Source organism: Trachemys scripta, chromosome 4 (assembly GCF_013100865.1).
Source record: "Trachemys scripta elegans isolate TJP31775 chromosome 4, CAS_Tse_1.0, whole genome shotgun sequence".
Taxonomy (NCBI): domain Eukaryota; kingdom Metazoa; phylum Chordata; order Testudines; family Emydidae; genus Trachemys; species Trachemys scripta.
Window position 1 is genome coordinate 93,217,438 of NC_048301.1, and position 20,979 is coordinate 93,238,416.

The following is a 20,979-nucleotide window of genomic DNA, read 5'->3' on the forward strand; positions in this document are numbered from 1 at the left end:
TGTGCCCTAGGGTCCCGAGATGGAGTGGAGCTGTGATGCCCTCCAGCTTAAGACATTGCAGGAGAAGGGTAGTTATGCAAATGAGGAAATTTGGGCTTGTATTTAGAGTATTAGACTGTGACATGGATTCAATTTCTGGCTATACCAAAAGCCTCCTATGTGACCTTGAGCAAATCAGTTATGGGTGGGACGTCAAAAGTACTTAGTGTTGAACTAACTCTGCCTACATTGGAGTCATTGACCTAATTAAGAATCACTTCTGAATATCCCACTCCTGGTCTTCATAGGTGTCAGCTGCCCATCTGAGAAGTGGAATGATACTTCCCTACCTTACAGGAATATTGTGAGCATAAACCTTTGGTTGGAAACTGGTGTATAAGGTGGAAGAATGCCTAAAGCACTGTGGAAATCCTGAGTAGCAGATGTATTGGCTCTTCCCACCTTTCAATTCACTGCCCCTGTTGATGTTGCATTCTGTTGCACTTCTGGGCTATGATATGTCTATCTACATATACATCATTGTGACCAAGCTATTTTTCCCCATATGCTGTGGGTGGGGAGGAGGACAGTGCCTCTTTTGACAGTCCCCTGGCAGCTTTTGTAAATCCTCCTGCATGCTGCATCATGAAAGTCATCTGTGTTTATGACTCATTGTACCAATTTAAAAGGTCACTGAATGATAACCTCAGCAGAGACACCTTTTTCAGGATGGTCTCAAGAGGATCAGTACTCATTCAGCCTTCTCAAACATACGTCAGTGCAAGGCAAACACTATAATTCAGGGCCTATGAAAGCTAGCCACCAACAATAGGGAGATTTAATAGTGAATTTCAGTTTGTTTTATATTAACAGTTAAGATAAAGTAGAAGTTTACTGAAACTAAAGTTGTATTTGAGTATGCAGGGCCCCTAGTCATGCACTGAACCTCTTGGAGAAGAACTAGATCAAAGTGAAATTTGCAGCTTGCTAAAACTGTGGTTAATCAATGTTACCCTAATGAACTGCCCTTGTCCTTAAAAAATGTGAATTCACAATCAGTCCAATCCTGCAGTCTGTACTCAGATAGAACTTCCATTGATTTCAGTAGTATTTTTTCCTGATTAAGGATAGAAGACCAAATCTTACTTGCAGAAGTTAGGCCAGAAATTGACTGTTCACATGAGTAAGACAAGCAGAATATGGCCATAAGGACTGAAGAAGGATCAATCCCAAGATGCATGAACAGCAGCAGAATCTTGCTTGGAAGTGCAGTTCTAGTCTGAAGCGTGACTTTGTAAAAATGGCATGATGTAATCATGCAACTGATCTGCTCCCTGTGTGCATGCAGAATTATAACTGTTTATTTAGTGACAAAAAATGAGTTGTTACTGCTTTTTACCCCCTGTAGAGCCAACTCAGTTAGAAAGGAATGAGCTGTATTCTGCACCTGCTTGTGGATAAGCAAAAAATCACTTACATTTCAATGTTCCAATTAGTTACACTAATAAAGGAAATAACTCAGCTTGAGTATCATAGCCCAGACTGAGTTTTCAGGGCTGGCTCTTAGAACATCTTTACACTTGTGAACTGAGTATATTTTATATGGAGTCTTTAAGAAACAAGCTTGGAACCCTATGATCCCATTTTTTATGTAGTCACTTTCCACAGTAAAATTGCACTTTAACCTCAGTGTGTATCGGATCTCATGCCTGTTTGTACAGAGTATCCTTTACAGTAATCTGGAGCTGTATACGTGGGGGATGGATTACATTTTATAATAATAAAGTTTAAAGTAAATGCAAGTTGTCTATGCCTTTAAAATCAGAATCCACTATAATACTCTTGAATATCCATAATATTATATGAGATGAAATGGCAGCTTTTGATTCAAACACAGATACTCAAAGCTCATCTGACTTTTAAAAAAAGAAAAAACAAACATTTTAAAGTTAATCAGCTTTATACCATTTTTGGCATGAAGTACACTTCTACCCCGATATAACACTGTCCTCGGGAGCCAAAAAACCTTACCGCGTTATAGGTGAAACCACGTTATATTGACTGTGCTCTGATCCGCCGGAGTGTGCAGCCCTGCCCCCCCAGAGCGCTGCTTTACCGCGTTATATCCGAATTTGTGTTATATCAGGTCGCGTTATATTGGGGTAGAGGTGTAATACCCAAATGTATACCTTATGCAGACTGTCAATCAGGAAATGTACAGCAAACTTAGAAGTAACATTTAAACTCTAGGTGACAAACTAGTACTAGCATGAATAACTTAGTCTTTGTTTAGATTCCCTGCACTGATTTAAATACTGCTGTGGTAAAAATCTGTCATTGCTGATCTATTCATAAAATTATACTGAGGAAAATTAAGAGTTAATAGGGAAATCAGGATTCTAACAGAGCAGGGAGCATTCTTGGGAAATAAACTCTGGCTCTTTTCATACAAAAGTGTGTTGTTTCAAATAAACCACTAAATAAAATTCTCTGTCTCTCCTCTGCACCTGGTTATAGGCCTATCAGTTCCAAAGGAGTGTGCAGCATCTTAGATATTATACAGCTCAACTCCACAGCTTTATGTTACAATTGTGACACCAGCATTTCTGCTTTCCAGAAAAAAGGGGCACCTTAATCAAAACTGTTGAAATTGGGAAACAGAATAGGCTGAAGTTTAGACAAACCCAGGAGCACAGACAGTGGCAGATATTAAATACATGGTCTGCTCATCCTATCCCTCTCAAATGTCCACCTCTAGAAGGCAAATCTTGCAGCCTTCTCCAGAGGTGAAGAAATAACAGAAACAGCAGTAACTCACCTTCAGGGGTGCTGGAACAATTTTTATAGTGGGGATGCTGATGGAAACCATGTATTTGATGTTTGTTATTCCTACTTCAAGCCAGGAGGTGCGGCAGTGCCCCTAGTATCCCCAGTTCCAGCACTACTTGTATTAACGGGAGTTCAAGATTTGTTGTCCCTATATATATCGCACTTCCGAAGGTATATGCACTCCATGCGCCCAGGACGGGGATCCATGTATGAGCCCATGCTCTCCTTTTGACCCGCACTGAGAAAATAAATGGGGCTGCCAGACCACTGCCATCTTAGTTCCTTGTCTACCTTTAGTTCCTGGTATGGGAAGCCAGGAAGTGAGGAAGTATAGCAGCGAGTGGACTACACATCTCAAATAACTCAAGTTACAAGATAACCTACAAGGTAATTATTACAAAGTAATCCTTCGAGTGTAGTCACAAGCAGTGACTATGTGTAGTCACAAGCAGTGTTTTTATAACAAGGTGGCTGGCTTGGGGTGGCAAGTCCATCTGCCCGGGCTTAATAGTTGAAGTATCAGAGGAAGTCAGGCAGATAGTTTCAGAAGCATGGGGTACCAACACAGTGCTATAAGGATGAGCTGTACCTTGTCCTATCAGATTTTTTGTGATATGAGGGATAAAAGGGGGAACTGGGGGGAGGGGGCAGAAAATACATATCACAGGGCTCCTGGCCATTGTATGAGAAATGTGTCACCCAGACAGCCTGACTGTGACCCACTCTGAAGTAGAACTCTATGTAGTTATTGTTCACATAGGAGAGGAGGATGGGAGACCTCCCAGAGTGAATCAGGTCATACAACTCCCATTTGTGTTCTATAGTGAAGTTTCTGCTCAGAGAATCTGCCAGAGTGTTGTGGATCCCTGGCAGGTGAATGGTGGTTAAGGTAATCTGCATGGGAATGATCCATTTCCAAAGAGCAATTGCTTCCATGCAGAGCTATGAGGAGGGTGCTACTCCCTGTGAGGAGGGTGCTACTCCCTGTATATTGATATAATGGTCTGCTGTCATATTGTCCAATAATACCTGGTTTGACTGGTTGCAGATGAGAGGAAGGAAATGTTTGCAGGCTAATCTGATTGCTGTCAGCTCCAGCATATTGGTGTAAAATGTAGACTTGAGAGGGGACCAAATCCCCTGGGCAACCTGTCCCCCTGTGTGGGCAACCTAAGAGGGGCACATCTGTGATCATAGTATTTGTTGGAAGTGAGTGGTTGAATGGTATCCCCCCACACACACACACACACACTTTCCTTCTGTCCTCCTACCAGTAAGGGAGGCTAAGATTCTTTGGGCGACTGTAACAAGCAGGTCAAAACTGTCTTTGCTCAAGTGTAGATGGTCCATAATCAAGCTTGTAGGATCTGTAGTGAAGCCTCACGAACAGGGCTATGTACTCGTGACATATGGCTCAACAGTGCCAGGCAGGATCATATGGACATTCTGAGGCTCAAATAGATTCACTGGATGAGCCGGGTGATGAGCCCCTGACTGTAACAGCTACCAACCTTGCCACAATTATTTCCATAGATTGTGAGAATTCTAGGGTAGACTTCTCCAGGTTCACCTTGAGGCCCAGACTGTCAAAGAGATGTAGAAGCATAGTGGTTGCTTCCCATGTTTCCTGGTAAGATACTCTTTTCAGGAACCAGTCATATAAGTAAAGCTAAACTGTCACCCTTTGTCAATGAAAGTGAGTTGCTACCATTGACAGTAGTTTGGTAACACTCTTGGTGCTGTTGAGAATGCAAAGGGAAGAACTGTGTATAGATAGTATTGACTGACCACAAATCTCTTACGCAGTGTCTTAGTGAGCTATGCTCAGAAGCTACAGGTGATACCAATGAGTATAAGGATTATAGTCTCTCATACAGGAGTGATAATAAATCCTGGAAAATCCCAATGCTCTGTCTGTGCTCCATCCCCTCAAAGGGCTGTCCCGTTCCCCACCCCCTCCTCCCGGGCATAATCTGGGACTGGGTTTCTGTCATAGACCTCTTTGACTTGGAGGATACTGATCCCACATCCAGAGAGGGGAGCCCTTAGTATCAAGAGCGGTAACAGTAACCTGCCTCAATGCATTGATGGTACCAGTGACAACCTGGCTTCACCCCTTCTTGTGGGCAGGGATGGAGACAGTTACCATAATGGTATCAGTACTGGATGAAGTCCTGATGCTGCACATTGAGGTCTGGAAAAGAGAAGTGACCCTGGTTCTGGAAACAATAGAAGGTTTTCTAGAGTCTAGTAAGCCAGAGTCACTCATCATTTTCACAACTCTGGTCATTGATATGGTGGGATCCGGCATCCTGAACCTCCACAATGGTTTCGGTGCCAAAGAAGCAGTCCCAATACCAGATGATGCTGTGGTTTTCCCTTCGAAGTCTCATTCTGGTCCTCCCCAGTATCCATTGGCCCTGCTTTAGTGCACTGGGCTCCTGATTGCCTGGTGTGGGTCAGGGATTTATGCCTCTTTTTAGAGGGACTGCCCATGGAATCTTCCCCATTGCCTTTATATGAATGCTTATGTCTCCCTTCCCTCTCTGTTTGTTCTGGCTCTGATGTCCAGAGTCTGTTGGAGCCAGAGTGGGGGAAATGGAGGTCTTGTAGCCCACCAAGGACTGAAGAAAAGGGGCCACTCCTACCTTTAGGCTGGCATACAGGGGGTCTCCCCAGCCAGAAGTTGTTCCTGTCTTCATGGCTTCCTCCATGAGTAATTTAGAACCAAAACTCTCTGGATTGTTTAGTTCTACTTGAGAACAACCTGCAGATACTGCACCTGAAGGGATGTGTGCCTCCCCTGGCAGTACTGACAGGTGACATGGCAATCAGTGACCAGTAACAACTTGTGGCAGGTACTGAAGCTTTAAAAGTCAGGGATTCTTGGCATACTCCCGTAACCAAGGAGGGTCAGAAGGGTGGTGTGGTGTATGGCAATGGTTGTCTGCCCAGGAGGAGAGTTCCAAGATAAGGAACCAGACCCTTATTACACTAATTCCTAAATAACTATACTAAGAACTAACTAACTACGACTAAATGCTTTTAAAAAATAACTAGTTACAGAGAAGCTGATGAAGTCAGAATGAACACTGACGCTCCATCCTAGACCTGGAACAAATAGACTCAACTTGAAGGCTGTAGGAGCAGCTGCATAGTGGGTCTGCTGCCACTCTACAGCATAGGGGTGGGAGAGGAATAATTCCTTTCCCCACCAAGAAATCCAGCAAATCCCACTTCATTCCAGCCTTCCTCTGTTCATTTTATAATGTGTGTCATTTGGGGCTTTTGTCCTGCATTTAAATTGAGAGCGGCCAGTACTCTATTTCTACAGCGTGTGAAAAGTAGAGGAATAACAATGAATCAAATAATTCAGGCACTGAATAGTTATGGTCATTGGAAGTGTCTTTTTTTTCTGCGTTAAATACTGAAAGTGACAGGAATTCTGTAAAGGTTGCTGAACAGAGTAGAACAACTCCCAAAGACTGAGGTATATTCTGCTGTTTTTTAGGCTATTGGTTCTCAACCAGGGGTCCAGCAGATTTCAGGCGGTCTGCCAAGCAGGGCCAGCATTAGACTCGCTGGGCCCAGAGCAAAAAGCCAAAGCCCCACTGCATGGGACTGACACCCCTGGGGCTGCAGCTGAAGCATGAGCAATATAGCTTCACTGGGCCCCCAGGCAATTGCCCTGCTTGCTACCCCTGGCTTTTATATGCAGAAAATTAGTTCTTGGGCACAAGTGGGCCATGGAGTTCTTATAGCATGTTGGGGGGAGGAGGGGCTCAGAGGGAAAAAGGTTGAGAACCCGTGATTTAGGCTATGTCTACACTGCATGCCTTACAACGGTGCAGCAATGCCACTGCAGCCGTGTCGTTAAAAGGTATGCTGTGTGGCTGCTCTATCACTGGGAGAGGACTCTCCTGGTGACAAAATAAAACCACCTCCAATAAGGGGCAGTAGCTTCCTTGCTGGGAGTGTGGCTCCCATCACCAAAGCACTGTTCAATCTGGCACTTTTCATCATTAAAACTTTTGTCATTTAGGGGGGTGTTTTTTCACACCCCTGAGCAACAAAAGTTTTAACGAAAGTGACAATGTAGACAAAGCCTCCACTGCCATCAATTAGTAACACATCCAACTGAGAGTCAACTGACTTGTGGTATATCTAGCCTATGAAAGAACAGTCTCTGATATCTAATGAAGTAATGAAGACCTTTACCTTTCTGGTTCATTTTTTACAAGGAGACCTTTGTAATTCCTTCACCTTCTGCCCTACTACAGGACCAGCAGCTTCCTACATGATACATTTCAAGTTGGTTCCTTTATCATATGTAGCCTATAAAAATTGAGGGGCCATTCTGCAAGGCTTTTGCTTAAAAGTCCCATGCAGAAATAGCGCTACATGGAACACAGAGGCTGCACAAGAAGAAAAGAACTCCCCAGACTCTTAGGAGCTTTAGCTTATTGCCCGATTAGGCAAAGTGAAGCACCTTGCAGAGAGTTTTGATTTCTAATCAGAATGTGAAAGACTTAGGTCAGATAGCACATTCAAGCTGCTCAATTAGGAAGGGCATTGTTGCTCTCCGACTGCAAGTCTCCTTGCTTCAACAGAGGACAGAAAATCGTTACAAATGGTTAATGCTTCAGTCAGTCTCTGGGTAGAAGTCTCCTGAGAAATATAAAATTGTTTATATCAGAATACAAGCAACAGATACAGCCAGAGTCATTTTTATCTTTTAGTTTCCATGGAGACCTGTGCCCTGCATATGCTTCCCCTAACAAGTGTTTCAAAGTCAAATCCCATTGAATAAAGCTATAAAAACCACAAAGCAGCATCACACTATGTTATAGTGAGGTCGCTCTGCCAACTGTGAGTGGAGATACTTAGGTACATTTACTGACGGTCAACTCTTTGCAACAAAATTTATCCTGAGAATATACAGCCCATACAGTTAGCATACATTTTACCCTTATAGCTACAGTGTTGATAGTGAATTCACTGCCTTTCTTCTAAGAAGCTTTCATTGCAGTAAGCTTGAGCTATTCACTCCATAACGCTTCACTTTCAAGAAAGGAAATTACAGACACACACACACACACAGTTGATATAAAGATAAAAGCCCAGATTGTGAGCTGTGGAAGAGAAGTGATGTGTGAGAGAGTCTCTCTCTCTCCTCATGCTTAGGGCTCCTAAGCCAGCATGCACCTTTATGACATATTAGCAATTTTCTGAAGTTACTATCTTGTTCTCCAGAATCTCAGCTTAAAAAAAAAATAAAAAGGCTGTAGATGATATGGTTGCAAAGAAAACCACAAAATTGAGAACACAGTTTAACCAGTGCAAAGATGTCTACAGAGTCTGCAACAATAACTCAGAGTGTGAACTGCCCCATCATCCCAGTGTGGTGTTATCTGATAAGAACGACCATATTCGGTCAGACCAATAGTCCATATAGCCCAGAATGTTGTCTTTGGCAGTGGCTGATGCCAGATACTTCAGAGGGAATGAACAGAACAGGGCTATTAATGAGAGATCCATCCCTGGTGTCCAGCTCTAGCTTCTGGAAGTCAGAGGCTAGGGACACTCAGGGCATTGGGTTGTGTCCCTGACTGTTTTGGCTAATAGCCATTGACCTCCACAAACTTGTCTAATTCTTTTTTGAACCATTTATATTTTTGGCCTTCACCACATTCCCTGGCAATGAGTTCCACACATTGACTGTGTTTTGTGTGAAGAAATACTTCCTTTTGTTTGTTTTAAAGCTGCTGCCTATTAATTTAATTGGGTGACCCCTACTTCTTGTGTTATGTAAAGGGATAAATAATACTTCCCTATTCACTACCTCCACACCATTCGTGATTTTATATACTTCTATCCCCCCCCTCAATCATCTCTTTTCCAAGCTGAACAGTGTCAGTCTTTTTAATCTCTCCTCATGTGGATGCTGTTCCATACTCTGAGCTGTTCTCAGGTGCCCAGTGATGATTTAGAGGTCACTATTGTGAGCTATTTCAGTCTTCATGTAAGAAAGACAAGGAACTGGAATGATCTCTCATTTTGGCATTTGGGAGATCCAACTTATTGCTCTTCCCCCAGCCAGTCAAGAAGCCAAGCCCAAGTAGCCTAGCATAGCCTGTGGCCTTATTCAACTCCAGGGAGTCAAGCTCAAGAAGCCTAGTGGATCTTAAAGAATACATCCTATTTTGAACATCTTCACAGAAAGCAGTGTGTCATTTTGGCAACTCATGTTGTTACAGTTTATTTTGCGCGTGGAACTTAAGAGTATCACCCTCACAGTCTGACCCCTGCACGTACCACATGCTGGCAAGTAACAGGCGAGGATTCCATTCTTATCTAATGAAACTAGCTTTCATAAGAAACTATGGAGCTGCTCAAACTGCAGTTTAGCATTCCTAGCCGACTGCACTCACATACGCTGACTTCTTAGTGCCCCTTCCATGCTCTTCTCTCTGGCAACCCATGATCCTACCTCTATGTAGATTTCAAGCAGATTGCTATAGAGGTGTGGGTGAAAAGGAGGCTTTACACCACTTTTTTGCTTCCTGGAGTGATCGAACTGCTAGTCAGAGCCGTGAAATAAGTCAGGGGACCTTGAAAACTGTCTTAATCTACTTCAGCTGTCAGTGACCTAAAAGGGCCCTTCCAGCCACTGGCCATCACCAGCTTCCTCACCCCTAACACACACTTTCCCCCAGCCACACTCCCTGTGCTCATGGGCAGGAGGAAAGATCCTGCTGTAGCCAGTTAATCTGGTTTTAAGGCAGCTTTGTGCTGGTAAGTCTGTCTCATTGTACAGAAGAAATGGGACCAAAAGACTTGGAAAGACTCTTCATAGTTTCAAGAGTTGCATCCATTATTGACAAAAGCTTAAGGCTTAAAATATTGTAAATTTTCTTTGTTACTGCCCACAGCTTCTTATATCCAAAAATGGGTGTTTAGTACTTTTTTTAAAAAATTGGAATACCTATATATCCATAGGCATATTTCTCTAACCCTTATTCTTTCTCTTCCCCCACCCATTAAAAAGTGTATGTTATACTCTCACTCAACTGCTAGGACTATAATTATATGTTCCTTGGTCTTCTATATGCTTTTTTCATAAGCAAGAGTCTCAGGGCTTATGGTCACTATTCAGAGGTTATTTCCCAAATGGAGAACATTGAAGCTCACACATTAGCACTTCTCTAGCATTTTCTCCATCTTCAATATCCTTTGCAGACGTTAAAATGATTCCTGCACACAAACACCTTTCTGAGGAAGGTATGACCGGGTGTCTGGGATAGAGCCACACTGGTGATGCCACCCTCAGCGTCCCAGAAGAAATAGGGCAGACAATCCCCAAAGCTGGGGGTTTATTCTATAATTACTGGGTTGGTTAATCTAACACAATGGCTTCTGCAGCACCACACTGGTTAACCAGAAGCCACACACCAGAAGTCCTCTTTAGGCATTCCAGCCCTTGGCTCCCATCCAGATAAACAGGTCTAATATGGTGAGTGATTATTGAAAACCTAATTCACCATCAATGAGGTTCTTACTCATCCCACAGGATCAGACACATACCCTCAGGTCAATATGAATCACAGATTCTATCCAAATATCACACTATCAGCCAATCTTCACAAAGCTAACTAAAGATTAAGAAAAGAAAATAAGAGTGTTATAAATGGTTAATAGATCACATGCATACAAAATTACTGCAAAATCCTTATACCAGGTTTGTAGCAGTGATGGAACAGACTGCTGGCTTGCAAAGTCTCTCTGGTAACTTCCAGAAGATTGGAGGGTCCTCAGTCTATAGTTCAAGATACTCCTTTTAGTTGAAAATTCACAGTCCAGAGAATTAGGACAGGAAAGAGGCAACATGGAAATTTACTGTCCCAGACAAAGCCCACAGTGCCCCCCCCCCCCCGTCTGTGAAAAGTTACTGGCCAAGATGGAGTCCAGGGTCACATGAGCATATCACATGCCCCTACATAGTGTGCTGACTCTCAGTGGGTGGTCATTGGCCCCTGGCAGTCTGAGGCATCCTCAGGAAGAGCTATCTGGGCAGGATAAGTTTCTTGTATGGCCCATGGTAAGAGCTGAGTGTCCTTGATGGGCCACCAATACATAAGTGTCTAGCCTTGATAGAAATTTATCTAGAGGGTGTCATCCGGGACTACAACACAGGTTTAAGATACAAGCACACAGCCACTATTCATAACTTCAGATACAAAGATGATACATGCATATAAACAGTATAATCATAACCATAACTTTTCCATTGACACCTTATATGATACACAATTCCCGTAAATCTTATACAAAGTAACAGTGATCTAAATGGTCACCTTTCTTATGCACAGCATCACAGAAGCAAATACCACTCTCCTTCCACAGATGGGGAACCTGAACATAAGATGTTAAAGTAATTTGTCTTCTTGTGATCAGCAATGTTTCTGAGGGGGGGAGGTAAGGATCAGTGCTCCTGGCTCACAGTCACATGCTGATACCACATCTTTCCTTAAAGCAGGGCCTTTCCTTTCCAGTGTATTGAACTATTTCTTACTTTCTCAAGCACAGTCCTATCTATATAGCACAGCCTCTCAAAAAAGGTGTGTGGCAGCATCACAGAACCAAGACAGGAAACAGGGCAGGTGGAGGAACCCTGTGGTGACAAGACATTTTACAATGTACCCGTGGTGGTAGATATTCAATACTACTATCATGCAAACTTCTACACCAGTAGATGCCTACATGTTAGATAGAATGTGTCAGTGTGTGCTGCAGCTTCAGCTGAATGACAGCTCTTACAGAAGCAGGGTCAGCTGAGACAGTGGAAGGCCCCGGGCAAAAAGTAATTTTATGAAGATGAGTCATACGACCTGAGGAGAAGGTGCCACCCCTCTTGGTCAGATAAGTCATAGAAGGTTTTACTACACACAGAACTGAAAGCGGTCATGCTGTCCTCACTGAAAAATGCTTGTTACAAAGGACTCTCTTCTCCCGCAAGGGCAAGCGAGCAACATGCTGCTCTTGGCACTAACAGCTTCTCAAAGCAGAGTGATGTTACAGAATTAGAAATATTACCAGTCTGTCATCAAACTATAAATAGCATCAGCAGCACAACTGGATTGTGGGTGGTTTTTCTGTGTTCTGAAGTGTCATGTACATAGTATATATTCTAAACCAGTGGTGGGCAACTTGTGGCCCATCAGGGTAATCCACTGGCGGACTGCAAGACAGTTTGTTTACATTGCCCATCTGCAGGCACGGCCGCCTGCAGCTCCCAGTGGCCACGGTTCACCGTTCCTGGCCAATGAGAGCTGCGGGCGACTGTGCCTGCAGACGATCAATGTAAATTTAAACAGTCTTGAGGCCTGCCAGCGAATTACTCTGATGGGCCGTGTGCGGCCCATAGGCCGCAGGTTGCCCACCACTGGTTTAGTATCTTTCAGGTTTGGGCCTTAAATGCCCATGGTGAAGTCTCACATACCTTACTAATGGCAGTAAACAGGAGAGTGAAGTGTCTGGTGGGGGCTGTGGAAGAATAAACTGGTAAAGCATCATCAACATTTAAAAATATGTTCAAAGGATTTGAGGAAAAGAAAACATTCAGAAATTAGAGAGTATATCAGGTGAAGTAGGACATTATCCAGAGGACACAGACAAAAGAAGAAGTTTGCCATTAGGGATTGCAACAAGCTGGCAAAACTACTGTAAATAATAATTACTAGTAACATTATTATTAATACTATTAATTACTAATAATAATCTGTCCTTACAGCACCTTTGATAAGAGGATCTCAAAGCGCTTTACAAAAGGAGAGTAAAGTATCATTAGCCTTAATAGGCTGCCTCATCTTGCAGAAAGCTACATTAAAAGTAGTACACAGAGCCACCAAGAAGGTAAAAGCAATCTTATCACCAGACTTACAATATGACGGAGTCACCTAGAAATGTAGGCTTAGTGAAAGTTACTAAAAAAAGTTCTGGAATCTCAAGGAGTTGGCAGAAGGATAAGTCCTGCCCCCAGAAGAAAAAAATAAATAGTTTAGAATCATTTTTCTTTTTTAAGGCACAAAATATAGTAATGCTATTCAGAAGCATTAACATGAGCAAACACTCACATGTTACAGGAGAATTGTCTGAAATCTCAGGATGCTGTGAACACATTAATATGATTGATTCATTCATTTGTACAGGAAGGGACTTGAGAGCAATTTAGCTTTAATTTGGCTAAATCAGGTTAATGGTTATGGTTCTATCCCTCATGCGTTAGTAAAGTTGATAATAAGAAAACATGCTATAAAGATTCAGTGTTCTCTAAACATATTAAAGCTCTTCCTAATGAGAAAAAAAATGCATACGGCAGCAGAGACTTAAGCAAGCTATTGTATGGGAACATTATGAATCACTTATGATGCTGTCCTTCTCAGCAAGTAAACTTCTAATTAGAGCTGACCAGGAAATGGAAATCCCTTCCCATGAAAAATGTTGCTTTTTTGGAGGGGGAAAAATCATCCTAAAGCAGGAGAAAAGTAAAAACCACTGGTTTTTTCCCCAGAGGAAGGGATTTCAAGAAAAATTCCATTTCAGGAGACCCAAAAGGGAATTTTTTGGCTTCCCAGCCACCTGCCTAAAAAGCTTTGTCAGTTTCAGTAGTGAAATTGCAAAGACTTTTCCAGCCTCACTACAGGAGAGGAGAGGTGGGGGCAGAGCAGAGAGACTAAGCCATTTTGTGTCAACCTAGTTGTGCCATGTATCTACACTTAAATTTGTTTCCCACTGGTGTAAGTGTCCCCATATGCCAGAGTAACACCAGCTCACTGAGCAGCATTGAGCCAATGTACGGAGGTCAATGCAGCATGAGTGAAAACATTGCGTTACTTGTGTCAAATCTAACAGTCCTCCGGCAGCTCTTCCACAATGCCCGACACTGACTGCTCCAGTCACAACTGTGAACTCCACTGGCTGGGGTCACATGGGTACTTCCAGCCTGTGACATTTTCCAGGGCACAATCTAAACTAATGAACAGTTGTATCCCCTCAGATCTTCAACTTGGGGTGCCTCTTACATTGCTTTGCTGTAAGAGCTACCACTCCTGGTCTGCTCTCATACAGCCTCCAACACATAAATTACTCCCAGCTATGTTGTATGAATACTATAGCCAGTCACTCCTGAATTACACTGCAGAGCAACACCAGCAAATTCCCAGTCCCAGACCTCCCCCCAGCAATGTGAGTCTTGTACTGCCCAGTGTCACAACCCAGTGGCCCCCTCCCTCAGGGGGTCCCCTGGGGAGGCAGATCAGCATTGTATGTTGTTAACGCTGTTGCAAGCATCGCAAGACATTTTGGGAAGGGTTAAAGGTGTGAATGTGGAGTGGAAGATTCCTTTGCAGGTTGCGAGAGGCCGAAGGGGGTGGAATGGAGAAGAGAATGGGTTAACTCAATGCCTCAGCTCCCAGCTCAGCCCGAAGATAAGACGTGGGCTCCAGTCTAAGGTCATGGCACTCAAACGGACTCTATGCAGCCAAGAAACCTGTAGTCACATCTACATCTTACCCAACCCCAGCCAACTCTGGGAAAAGAGGGGTCAGCTGGGTAGGGGATTGCGAAACTGGCGAGACGGTGAAGGCCAGCGAGGGGGAAAACAGAGTCTCATGTCCGTGAAACTGGTGTGTTTTGGGAAAGCTGAGGACGCCGCAGAAAGCCGGTTTGGACTGGTACAAAGAGCACGGGGAACAGAGGTCCCTGAATGGAACACCCCCAAAAGACCCAAGGACTTAAAACCCTCCTGAGAGCTGAAACAAATCGGAGATCAACAGTGGACCCTAGACGACCTGTGCACAGGACAGAACTCCTGTTCACCTCTTCCCCCACTTCTTCGTATGTTATACTCAGGCTTGGCCAGCCCCAGGTAGTGCGTATGGGAGTATGAAAGTGGGTTAGGGCTTGGGGCACTAACACTTTCTTCCTTCCTTTGTGTGACATGGGGAGCCCCTGAACTCACTGCTTTCAAAACTTAGACCCTTGGTGTGCTCCTTCTTCTCCTCCCCTAATGATCCTGTGGCCTCAGCCTGATCACCTGATGCCTCAGGCAGATTGGTAACAGAAATCTGTCACACCAGCTCTCTCCTAGACAATACAAGCTCATATAAAGTCTGTCATTTTATTAGTAGAACAGGATATGCACAAATCCTGTAATCCCAAATGCAGTTTCCCAAATACTTCAATCCAAACACACTGGTTTAGATAAAACAATAATACAAGTTTAACTACAGAGGGATAGCTTTTAAGTGATTCCCAATAATGAGACATAAAAGTCAGAACTGTTTACAAGAAAACAGAAGTAAAATGCAACTAAAGTCTAAACTTAACAAGCTAAGTGAATTCAAAGCAGTCTCTCTCTCTCACCACATGTTTCAGCAGGCTTACCGGCTAAATTTCTTTCAGTCGGGATCCATCCCCTAGTCCAAAGCTGTTTCCTTTGTTCTTCCGGTGTTGTTGATGTCATGAGTATATAAAAAGGGAGAGATCATTTGGGGCATCTGCTCTTGTTTCTTATAGTTCTTTCTCTTCCTCAAGAATCATCTCCAGCTGAGGTTCAGGAGACACAGCCCTGGTCTACACTACGAGTTTAGGTCGAATTTAGAAGCGTTAGATCAATTTAACCCTGCGCCCGTCCACATGACGAAGCCATTTTTGTCGACTTAAAGGGCTCTTAAAATCGATTTCTGTACTCCTCCCTGATGAGGGGATTAGCGCTGAAATCGACCCTGCTGGGTCGAATTTGGGGTAGTGTGGACGCAATTTGATGGTATTGGCCTCTGGGAGCTATCCCAGAGTGCTCCATTATGACTTCTCTGGACAGCGCTCTCAACTCAGATGTACTGGCCAGATAGACAGGAAAAGCCCTGCAAACTTTTGAATTTCATTTACTGTTTGGCTAGCGTAGCGAGCTGATCAGCACAGGTGACCATGGAGTCCCAGAATCGCAAAAGAGCTCCAGCCAGGGCCGGTGCAACCATTTAGGCAAACTAGGCAGCCGCCTAGGGCGCCTAGTGGTTGGGGGTGCCTGAAAGCCCGCTCGGGTGAGGAGGTGGAGTGGAGGTGAGCTGGGGAGGGCCACCAGCAGAGATATGGGGGGGCGCACCAGGGAACCACTCCCCTCTCCAGATCACCTCCACTCTGCCTCCTCCGCTGAGCACACAGCCCCTGCTCTAAGTCTCCTCCAATCAGCGCCGCAAGCCTGGGAGGGAAGGAGAATTAGTGTGGCACTGGCATGCTCAACGGAGGTGGCAGAGCTGAGGTGAGCTGGGTCAGGCTCCCCAGGCAGGGTTAGCTGCCGCGGGGGGATGGGGGAGGTCTCCCCAGGCGGGGTTACCTTCTGCAGAGGGGGGGCTCCCCAGGCAGGGTTAGCTGCCGCAGAGGGGGGGTAGCTGCCGTGGGGGGGGGGCGCAAGGTGGAAGTTTCGTCTAGGGCGCGAAACTTCCTTGCAACAGCCCTGGCTCCAGCCTGGACTGAATGGGAAGTACTGCATCTGATCGTTGTATGGGGAAGACGAATCCGTCCCATCTGAACTCCGTTCCAAAAGACGAAATGCCGGAATATTTGAAAAAAAAACTCCAAGGGTATGAAGGACAGAGGTTATAACAGGGTCCCGCAGCAGTGCCGCGTGAAGCCTATCAAAGAACCAGAGAGGCAAACGGCCATTCCGGGTCAGAGCCCCAGACATGCCTCTTCTATGATGAGCTGCATGCCATTCTAGGGGGTGCCCCTACAACTACCCCACCTCTGTGCTTCCCGCCTCCCCCACCCCTCCCGGGCTACCTTGGCAGTTATCCCCCCATTTGTGTGACGAATTAATAAAGAATGCATGAATTTGAAACAACAATGACTTTATTGCCTCGGCAAGCGGAGATCAAAGGGGGGAGGGAAGGGCGGTTGGGTTACAGGAAGTAGAGTGAACCAAGGGGGCAGGTTTTCAGCAAGGAGAAACAAATAGAACTTTCACACCGTAGCCTGGCCAGTCATGAAACTGTTTTTCAAAGCTTCTGATGCACAGCGCACCCTGCTGTGCTCTTCTAACCGCCCCGGTGTCTGGCTATGCCAGGAGATTTGCCTCAACCTCTCACCCCATCATAAACGTCTCCCCCTTACTCTCACAGATATTGTGGAGCACACAGCAAGCAGTAATAACGATGGGAATATTGGTTTCATTGAGGTCTAACTGAGTCAGTAAACTGCACCAGTGTAGGGATATTAAAGAAGGTACTAACAGTGATTCCCCCAAGAGACAGTGACCCCCTCATAATTTGGCCCCCACACTTTAAAATCCAACAGTTTCACCATGTACAAAAATCTCTTGGGTCTTCTGTTAAAACTTGTAAGCTACTGTATGTAGAAACCATTGATTATATCTATCCTGTGACTACTATGTAAAACTTACAAACAAGTTAACTGACTTTGTTATACAATGTAAACAAACACTATAAGCTGTTAAGTGTCTTTCACTTCATTCAACTGCTCCTAGGACAGACCCCCACCCTCTGTGATTAAAGGGCCGGGAGTCTCAAATGAATTAGCACACACTCTGAAAGTGGTGGAGACAGTAAATTTAAATATGGTTAAGGGATGGAATGTATGCTGATGAATGCTTGATATACATGGATGGTTAGGGAGGTGCCAGCCTAGAAAAGGAGTATCCATCGGCCGAAGAATGTGTCAAGTGGATGACCAGAAACCCCCGGAGGGTAAACTGGGACCCACCCCATCACCTGGAAGGATGAGAAACACAAACTTTGGACAGTGTGGAGCCACCAGGAATGTGCCACTTTGGACAGGAATGTGCCATCTGCTGATTGAGTCAGCAACAGCAGGATGAAACAGCTCCCATAGAATAACATAGGAACTAATTCCTATAAGAATGGACTCTAAAGACTGATGACTTTGAGTCTCTGGTTCTGCTGCCAGCCTCCAGGAGCATCAGGTGCACCTGACACAGACTCGGCTCCATCCTCATGACCAAGATACCTGGCCAGTAACTTGGCATGAGCAACTTCTAGGCTGGTAACTATAACACCTATACAGAACTTGAATGAATGATTGTGTGAATGAATCTCTCTCTCTCTCTCTATATATATATATATATGTATGTGTGTATGTATAAGAAATAAGTAGTCAAACAACGTTGTTTACTTTTATCTTTTGCTTTATCAGTATATTTACAATAAATGTGGCATCTTTGCCTTATCCCTCTTAATAAGATCCTGCTGGTTTTTATTCTATTGGTATAACACCAGCGCGCTTTCAAACATCCAAAGGCACATTCTACCACCATTCTGCACTTGCTCAGCCTATAGTTGAACTGCTCCTTACTACTGTCCAGGCTTCATGAGCCATGTGAGCAAGGGGTAGGCTGGGGTAGTGCAACCGCGCGGTGCTGCCGACTGGGAGAGCAGCCTGAGGCAGAAGGCTTCAGCGGGCTTGATATTCCAGGCAGCACTGAATCTCCATTAGTAGAAACTTAAAGAAGAGAATGACCTGGAATCATTCCCATTTTTGTCCAGGCGCCCCCGACTGACCTCACTGAGGCTAGCCAGGAGTACCCATGTCTGCCCAGGAGCCCCCAACCAACCTAACCGAGGTCGGCCAGGAGCACCCACGGGACGACAACGATGGCTAGCAGTCATATTGTACCTCTGCCATCCGCAAGGCAAGGGGATGCTGCTGTGTAGCACTGCAGTACCGCGTCTGCCAGCAGCACCCAGGAGACATACAGCGACAGTGAGCTGAGCGGGCCCCATGCTTGCCATGGTAGGTCGTCTACATGGATAACCCAGGAAAAAAGGCAAAAAGCTATTTTTTGCTGTTGCTTTCACAGAGGGAGGGGTGCCTGACAACATGTACCCAGAACCACCCGCGACAATGTTTGTGCCCCATCAGGCATTGGGAGCTCAACCCAGAATTCCAATGGGCGGCAGAGACTGCAGGAACTGTGGGATAGCTACCACAGTGCAACGCTCTGAAAGTCAACGCTAGCCTTGGTATTGTGGACACACACCGTCGACTTAATGCACTTAGTGGGGACACACACAATCGACTGTATCAAATAGATTTCTAAAAAATTGACTTCTATTAAATCGACCTAATTTCGTAGTGTAGACATACCCACAGTCTGTGTGGGTAGGAGTCCCAAGCTGTTTCTTTGGGAAGATGTAGATATTTTTCACTCACACCCTCTTTCCTGGCAAAGAATGGCCACTTAACCAGGTGATGGTCCATTTGATCTTGTTGACACCTGACTGAGGCATTGGCTAGTCTTTTGTCTCTGCGAGAACTGGCTTGTGACTGCTCCTCAATTCAAATATGTCTTAGTAATACACCTCTACCTTGATATAACGCTGTCCTCAGGAGCCAAAAAATCTTACCGCATTATAGGTGAAACTGTGTTATATCGAACTTGCTTTGATCCGCTGGAGTGCGCAGCCCTGCCCCGGAGCGCTGCTTTACCGCGTTATATCTGAATTCATGTTATATCAGGCCGCGTTATATCAGGGTAGAAGTGTATCATACAGTAGAATCTTAACTTTACTTACAATGTTGCCACACATTTTACCAGTGCAACAATGATCAGCAAATTATGAATTTTCAAATGATACCTTACAAGAAATACTTTGTATAACATTTGGCATAGTCCTGTAAAAGAGGTGAGCATAGAGTACAGACTGTCACACACACGTTTAAACCCCTTGTGAATTTTTGAAATTCAGGCGGCGCTTCCTGTGCTGCTTCCCGCAGCTCCCATTGGCTGGGAATGGTGAACCATGACCACTGGGAGCTGCGGACTTCTGTGCCCGTGGATGGTCAATGTAAACAATCTGTCTTGCGGCCTGCCAGCCGATTACCCTGATGTGCTGTGTGCGGCCTGTTTTGGGGGGGAAGAGGGGAGGTCTGAATTTTTAGTTTCGTTTCCATTCCTGCTATCCTGACAATGGTTCCTTTGTGTGTTTTATCCATAATTGTGTTGGCCTTGAGGGATTTGCCCTCCACACCAGAGAAAGGTCTGACCCAGATAAGGAATTAAAAAAAATAAATAAAATAAAAGGACACAGGAGGACATGTCTGTGAGATCCTGCAACCGAGTGCTGCATCAGATCTTGAAAAAGGGCCTGCAGAGTGGATAGTGTAGGTTGTATGGAGAGGGAAAGAGCAGACAGGAGAAAGGCACAGGAAAAGGAGAGGGAGATGCATCTGGACATAATGGAGCTTATCTGTCAGCAAATTCAGATGGTGCAGCCTCTTGTAGCCCTATAGGTTCAACAATCCCAGGCTTACCTCCCATTGGAATATGTGTAAAACTGCAGCATAATGCTCCCTACGCCCCCTCCCCTCAGCATTCCACATGACCTCAAGGCCTGCACACCTATCCCTACCACACCACACCAGGGGAAAGCATGAACATTCTTCACTGCTTCTCTTGCACTGACCTATGAGAGCCACAGCTGATGTATATCTAGGTATCATGGACCTCAGTGCTCCCTCCTTTTATTTAAGAATTCTTTAAAAAATTAAGTTAAAACGTATTTACTGTTAAGTTCCAGATTTTTTTGGAATTGTGCCTGTAAGTGAATAAAACTTTTGTTTTGAAAATTATTCATCTCTATTAGTTTGCCAACACTTAGTGTTTAATGCCTACTGGCAGTGAAAGTAGTGGTCTTGTTTACACACACACACACACACTCTATAGGATCAGTGCCAAACAGTGTAGTCATCATAAACTTACAGCAAGTACCCCAACATTAGTAGCTGCACTGTCAGTGATATATGCACAGATGTGCAGCAAGCACCATAATTCATAACAGGCTCCCCGAACTGCAGTGCCAAGGTTCAGCCCAGTCCAACAAAGCACATTATTGCAGCTAGCTGTTGAAGTGTTCTTTCAAAGCCTCCCTAAGCCATTAGCATTTTGTTGTGCTTGTCTGATTGCCCTTGTATCTGCCAGTTCATATTCAGCAGACAGCTGTTCTACCTCCACCCCTGTAAGCAAAGGTGAAATCTTGTCACAAATATTATGCAGGACACAACAGGCAGCTATAATCTCTGGGGCATCTTCTGCACTGAGATCCAATCTGGTGGGTAAACAATGCCAGCGCCCTCTGA